Source organism: Euprymna scolopes, chromosome 32, assembly GCF_053919585.1.
Source record: "Euprymna scolopes isolate OS-2025 chromosome 32, ASM5391958v1, whole genome shotgun sequence".
NCBI lineage: Eukaryota > Metazoa > Mollusca > Cephalopoda > Sepiida > Sepiolidae > Euprymna > Euprymna scolopes.
In genome coordinates this window covers 36,750,424-36,757,997 of record NC_136513.1, presented here as the reverse complement: position 1 = coordinate 36,757,997, position 7,574 = coordinate 36,750,424, and the positions used below count along the sequence as shown (strand labels likewise).

At 34.5% G+C, this 7,574-nt stretch overlaps 1 protein-coding gene across 2 annotated transcripts in view; it reads left to right on the top strand.

The window, feature by feature from the left end:
* Positions 1-7,574, top strand: part of LOC145256260 (protein phosphatase methylesterase 1-like) — a 74,529-nt gene that overhangs the window by 5,815 nt on the left and 61,140 nt on the right. The window lies entirely within an intron of this gene.

The following is a 7,574-nucleotide window of genomic DNA, read 5'->3' as shown; positions in this document are numbered from 1 at the left end:
GGAGGAAACTGAAATAAATACCAGCATAAGTACAAAACTCGGGGACATTCAAAACATTCTGCCAATGGTAAACATCACAATTAGAAAAGGAACCTTCTCAGTTTCTCTGAATTGCCTTCTTGACTCAGGCAGTCATATTTCTCTGAGAGGGTCCTTAAGCACCTGAAATGTGATCCAAGGACAAGGACATTGGAGGAGGTTGCCATGGATGTTGTGATCTTTGTGGGGAGGAAGGGCTACCTATTCAAACAGGTAACAGCAGTTGTAGAATGTTGCCGGGAGTAGTTCCTCCAGCTGTAGCGTCCTAGCAAGGATCCACTACATGATAAATTCAATTTTTATTTGAAACTAGCGAGGGGTACCCGGCATTGCCCGGGTGTTTGGAGGTGTATGTGGAAACTCCGGGGGTGGGGGTGGGGGGTTAAAAAAAAAAGTAAGTATGAGGATCGAACCCGAACCGTTGAGGCAAAGTTGTAAATTAAAGTGTGAAAAAAAAAAAAAAGTGCGATGTTAACCATTGCCCCACCGCAAGATTCAAACAGAAACACGTTTGAATTTATTTAATTACTTAGATTTGGCAGGTGCCCGTTTTAATGAGTTAATGAGGTCAAGTTTGACTGCGGGATAGTATTTCATTTACTGCGGGAACGCTTCCCAAGATGTTATAGGAAAAAGACTAACCCACATGCGGCGAGCGACAAATGTTGAATATTTATCTTCCCAAAATCGAGTAAATTAAATAGACAGGTGAGCTTCGCTGTTAACTGTGAGATATTACGATTTATATGTGATATAAAAAGTTTTAAAAAGTTGTAAGGCGAGCGACCGCTTCTCTGAAAAAAATTCTTTTGTAGACATACAGAAAAAGCGAACGCACACACATACATACATTTTCGCTTTTATATTTATAGAAGATTATTTTTCTGGTACTTATGCAAACCTATTCTTAACATGTAGGGTGTTTTTGTAACTATTCTGTACTTTTACCTAACAACTTAATAAACAAAAGATACCATAAAATTTGAATTTAACTTAAAAATAGCACAGTATCTTCTCTGTATAAGCACCATTTTACTACTGGATTATTTTTTCGTAATTTTTGGAATTTATCCTAATTCCGACATGTCAAATAAATATGTAATGTTTTAGCCTGAAATGCGGTGGTTTAAATATGCACTAGCACCCATTTTTTTTTTTTTTTTTCTAATTCCAAAATGGTGAATATTTTTGAAATACAAAACCAAAAAATGGTAGCATTTTAGGTTTGGACGACAATTAATTTTGTTTTCATTTGCTTCCCCATGGTCCGAGTGGATTTCATTAAAAATATAAAACTAAAAGAAAGTCTGTGCTTATGCATTTGTTACTACACTATATTTTTTTAAATAATATTTTCAAGTAAAATTCAATTTTTATATTTTTGTTTATTAAATTGTTAGGTGAACGTACAGAATAGTTACAAAACACCCTCCCTTCCCCATGTAAAGAATGTGTTTCTAAATAAGTGTTATTATTTCAGCACGGTAACATAGATGCACAAGAACCAAAATATTCTCCAAACATAAACTGCACAAGTGTTAAAATGGTTACTGTAATAGTTCTGAACAAAGGCATGTGGTTCATTCATTCAAGTAGTGTCCTGACTGGACATGAGCCTCCGTCTATTTCTCTGCCTGGAGGTATTCATGAATTTATTGTTGCTCATCATTTTTGATGTTGCCCAGGTGTTCAGACTGTCAAGATATGTTTCTCGCTGTCGTCCTCTGCTTCTTCTACCCACGATCTTTCCCATGATCCTTTGCTGGTTATCGGAGAATAGTTTGATGACGATAAGGTGCCACCTGCCTATCATGGTAATCCTTACCAAGCGAGGTGTTCCGATTCAGAACCCTATTCACACTGTTTCTCGAATAAAGAGTTTAATGTATTATCCTAGCTTTCTTTGCAGTTGTGCAGACAGTAGCAGTTTCTTTCTGTCCAAGGTGGGCTCTCTCTATCCTGCTAGAAAGTTACTTACGCCTGAAAGTATCCTGTACCTCTACAAAGCCACCATTCGGCCATGTATGGAGTACTGCTGTCACATTTGGGCTGGTGCATCTGCTACTAGTCTCTCGCTCCTGGACAGGGTTCAAAAGAGAGTAGCCAATCTAATAGGTCCCGAACTGTCATCTAAACTTCAGCCCCTGTCCCACCAACGTAATGTTGCATCCCTCTGCCTGTTTTACAAGTATTTTAATGGTGGATGCTCTGACGAACTACAAGCCCTCGACGAAAATACCCCCGACAAACACGACAAGCAGCAAAGTCCCACCCCTATACAGTTGAAATCCCTAGATGTAAGAAACTCTTTTACTCTAATAGCTTCTTCCTCAGAACTGCAGGACTTTGGAACTTTCTTCCGGTTTCCTGCTTCTCTAACTGTACTGACATGCAGAAGTTCAAGTGTAATGTAAACAGACATCTTGCTGCCCAACTCCCCACATAGTACCCCTGCAACTTAGGTCTCTGATAGTAGTCGTCTACATCAAAGTGGCAACATGCCTTGTTTGGGGTGAAAGTGTAATAAAAAAAAAATAAATAAAAAGCAGTGTCCATACTGGGCGATTGTCTCGACCATTGTACCCAGGGGTGTCTGCTGCTCAGAGCAACGAAATACGAAACCATGAACAGAATTATTTTTGTTTGCTTCCGTATTACATCAGTCACCTGCTTTTCATGATCTCACGTTACCCTGATCAGGGAGTGGGGAGGACTAAGTGGGTTCTCGACCATGCCCAAGGGTCTCCCACAAACTAGCAAAGTGAACGAGGCATCTTATTTTAAGAACTTTTAAAGTTATATTCACGCAGTAAAGTAAACTTGATTTTAATGTCTAAAAAATATTCACGCAGTAAAGTAAACTTGATTTTAATGTCTAAAAAATATTTACGCAGTAAAGTAAACTTAATTTTAATGTCTAAAAAATATTTACGCAGTAAAGTAAACTTGATTTTAATGTCTAAAAAATATTTACGCAGTAAAGTAAACTTAATTTTAATGTCTAAAAAATATTTACGCAGTAAAGTAAACCCAATTTTAATGTCTAAAAAATATTTACGCAGTAAAGTAAACCCAATTTTGATGTCTAAAAAATATTTACGCAGTAAAGTAAATTTGATTTTAATGTCTAAAAAATATTTACGCAGTAAAGTAAACTTGATTTTAATGTCTAAAAAATATTTACGCAGTAAAGTAAACTTAATTTTAATGTCTAAAAAATATTTACGCAGTAAAGTAAACTTAATTTTAATGTCTAAAAAATATTTACGCAGTAAAGTAAACCCAATTTTAATGTCTAAAAAATATTTACGCAGTAAAGTAAACCCAATTTTGATGTCTAAAAAATATTTACGCAGTAAAGTAAATTTGATTTTAATGTCTAAAAAATATTTACGCAGTAAAGTAAACTTAATTTTAATGTCTAAAAAATATTTACGCAGTAAAGTAAACTTGATTTTAATGTCTAAAAAATATTCACGCAGTAAAGTAAAAACCCAATTTTAATGTCTAAAAAATATTTACGCAGTAAAGTAAACTTGATTTTAATGTCTAAAAAATATTTACGCAGTAAAGTAAACTTGATTTTAATGTCTAAAAAATATTTATGCAGTAAAGTAAACTTGATTTTAATGTCTAAAAAATATTCACGCAGTAAAGTAAACTTGATTTTAATGTCTAAAAAATATTTACGCAGTAAAGTAAACTTAATTTTAATGTCTAAAAAATATTTACGCAGTAAAGTAAACCCAATTTTAATGTCTAAAAAATATTTACGCAGTAAAGTAAACCCAATTTTAATGTCTAAAAAATATTTACGCAGTAAAGTAAACTTGATTTTAACGTCTAAGAAAATATTTCTTTAAAAAAATTCCAAAATTTCAACGCATGAGAAAAATTAATTTAAATTTTTTATTTTTTTTCCTTGACAACGTAGGAGTAAAAGGTTAAAACTGAACCGTTTTGTCAACAAACGCAGAAAATGAAAACAAACGAATACCATCGAACTGTTGGTTGCTAACTAATTTAAGACAATTTATTCTCCTTTCTCGTAATTGTTTAACATGGGTTTTGTGTTTGACTCCTCAATTAAATCTAAGTTGACAATTACCCCAAAAGAACTTACTTGGTTCTGGTCCAGAATAACCCTAATTAGAAAAACAAAAATACAGAAAAATCTTTTGATGATGTAAAACGAAAATGTTATATTCCAAAAATCACGTAAATTGATCAAGTATTTTTTATTATATAGAAAATCATATTTTTATGATTTTTAGCGTTAATAGTTAATTTGTAGCCATTACAGAGCTGATTTTGCGTTCTCTTTTTCGGTAGTTCAAATTCGATTGTATCCCATTATTTATTAAATTTAACATATTTATTAAGTATACAGCATAATCACATTAACATATCAGTTCTTGTCAGATCACTGAAGTTAAGCAACATTAAGCCTGGTCAGTACTAAAATGGGTGACCATTTAGAAATTTCAGGTGCTGTAAGTGCTCTTCGCTTATCTCTGTATTGTTTCCAGTTATTTAACACTTCTCTTTACCACTGAACCCAGGCAGTTCTTGTTCAGGAGAGGTGTGGTTAGAGACTGCCAACTCTTACCTCACAATAACATGTGTAGTTACCCTTACAGAGGATATCAATTGTCTTTTGAGACTGAATGGATGCATCGATCGATGGCAGAGCGAGATACACCATCCTTGCTTCCTCATAAAATTTAATTTTAGTAACAAAAAAAAAAACTGAAAAAAAAAATTACTCTATCAATTTATGTGATTTTTGGAATATGACGTTTTCGTTCCCTGACGGTTATGAACATTATAAAGATTTTTCTGTATTTTTGTTTTTTAATTAGGTTGAATCCTGGACATGCATCAAAATGAATTAGTTAAAATTGTACTCTGTCTCGACACTGTCAACAGAAAAATTGGTATTTTCAGTAAAAACGATTTGCAGGGTTGATAATCAAATGTGAGAACAGCGAGAATAAACTGTCGTTCAAAGGGTTTAGGTAACTCCCAGAAAGACCACCGTTGAAATCCCTAAATGCCAGAAAACTTTGTACTCTAATAGTTTCTTCCCTCAGCTAGACTTTGGAATTCCATTCCTGCTACCTGCTTCCCTGACTGTACTGATATGTAAAAGTTTAAATGTAATGTAAACCAACATCTTGTTAATCTTTCCTAGGCATGGTCCCAAATAATAGCTCCTTAGGTTCTAGTGGCGATATGTAACCAAAAAAACGAGACATGTATGAAAAACAAAATAATGGGTTATGAAAACATATATTCACAAAAGAGAAAATTCATGTGTGTTTAAAATGGAAGGTTTACAGCAATAGGAAAACGTAGAATGTTTGTGAATAGTTTTAGAGTTCTTGTGAAAACAAGACAGATTCATTAACTGAGACATCAGAAGTCTGGATCAATTAATTAAGAGCTGTGAGTTTCAGGGTTCAGGAAAAATTGTATTTAAAACTTTTCTGCTTATTTTTATATGTGACTAGCGGGGGTACCTGGCGTTGCTCGGGTGTTTGTAGGTGTGTGTGGTGTTAAATAAAAAAGAACCTGGAGGGGGGGGGGTAAAAGTTGGTAGGATCGAACCCGAAGCCCTGAGGCGAAGTTTGAAAATAAAATCGGCCAGCCTGAATGAGTTACTGAAAGATGTTTGAATTTATTTAAGTAAGAACCAGATTGACAGGTGCGCGCCCGGAAGTTGTTGAGCGTTACGACGACGACGACGATGATGACGACGATGTAGGTTTGTTTGTTATAAGTGAAGTAAAAAAAGTAAAAAAAGAAAACAACGGGGAAAAAAAACACAAAAACTAATGTAAGGCAAACGAACACGTGAAAAATGGCTTAAATAAGCCTGTTTCGATATTAAAATTTAAAAAATCGGTGGGTACCCGGATGTTTTTGGGTGTGTGGTCGGGGGTGGATAAGCAAAGTAAAAAAAAACAGAAAAAAGAACGTTAAATGGCTTAAATAAAACTGGCTCAATATTTAAATTTAAAAAATCGGAAAAAAAAAAGACATCTCACACCACGATTCGAACCCAAAACGTTTAGATAATGAACTAACGCGTTAATCAACTGACCTAATGCGACTTACAAGAAATTTGTTCAATTTTTCAACTATTTAAAGTAAATCAGGTCATGACGTCATCTGACGCATGCGTAGAACCAGTCGAGAGGGCCATTTTTGTTGCCCCCCCCCCGTTGAAAATTGTCGATTTCAGGGTGAAAAAATGAACGTTTTTGGCCAATTTTCCAATATTTTTAGAGCGAAGGATGGAGCTTCAATATGATACCGAGTTTGTGAATTTTTGTTGTGTCTGTCGAAAGTTTTTAGCAGACACACAAACATACACACATACATACATACATACATTCATTTTCGCTTTTATATATATAGACTAGCGAGGGGTACTCGGCGTTGCCCGGGTGTTTTTTGGGGTATGTGAAAAAAACCCGAAAATGTGAAAAAAAAAACCGAAGCCTTCACGACGCGCAGTTGGAAAATAGTAAAGTGTTTTAAAAAAGACAGGTGCTCGTTTTTGATTGACGTGACGGCGATAGGTATTCAGCAGTTATTTTGTGCGGGAAAGTTTTGAATGAGGTGAATAAATCGGTTTGTTTGTTTTTAAAAATCCGCTCCCTGTTTATTTGGAGGAGCGAAATGAAAGCTACAGTCTGATATGACGAAGTCAACTTAGCTCTCTTGAGACAACTGGCTTTCGGCCTGTGATTAGAGTCGAGTTTCGTTTTTTTTATACCGAAAACCGAATGTAACGCGTGCCGATGCGGGAAATGTGGAATAATTAACGTTTGAAAGTCAATAAAATTAAATAGACAGGCGAGCTCCGTGGATAATTCTGAGATATTACAATTTATAGATGATATAAAAAGTTTTAAGAAGTTGTGAAGCGAGCAAGCGCTTCTCTGAAAGAAGCCTTTCGTGGACATCGAGGAAAAGCGTACATACATACACACATACATTTTTGCTTTTATATATATAGATAATTCATTGAAATTTGTTTTTTTAAAGAGTTGATGTTCTTTTGTTATTGTATTAGTAAGATATTTCAGTGTAATAGATTGGATATATTTCAATGAATAAAATTTATGACATTCAAGTCTCCATGAAAAAGTTTTTCTCACGTGACGCCAAAATTATTTTCAGCTATCCTTCATAAGCACAGATCTAGTGGTTAGGTTAGTAGCCAATAAGTTTAGCTTTCAAAATCGTATAGGGTTTACCTACTTCTAACTTACATTTTTCGAGCTAAAGCACCATTTGTGTGAAAAATTAGCGAAAAATTGGCCTAATGAAAATTAGGTAGATAACATTGTTCATTGTTGAAATTGATAAAATCATTAGTTTTTGTTTTTAATGAAGATTTACTTTCACACTAACAATAACAAAGAAGAACCAAAATTTTTAAACCGTCACCTAAAAATAAAAATCTGAATGTGGTGGTTTGGGGGGGGGGAGGGGGTAAATAGGAGGGATGAAGAGAAAGGTAG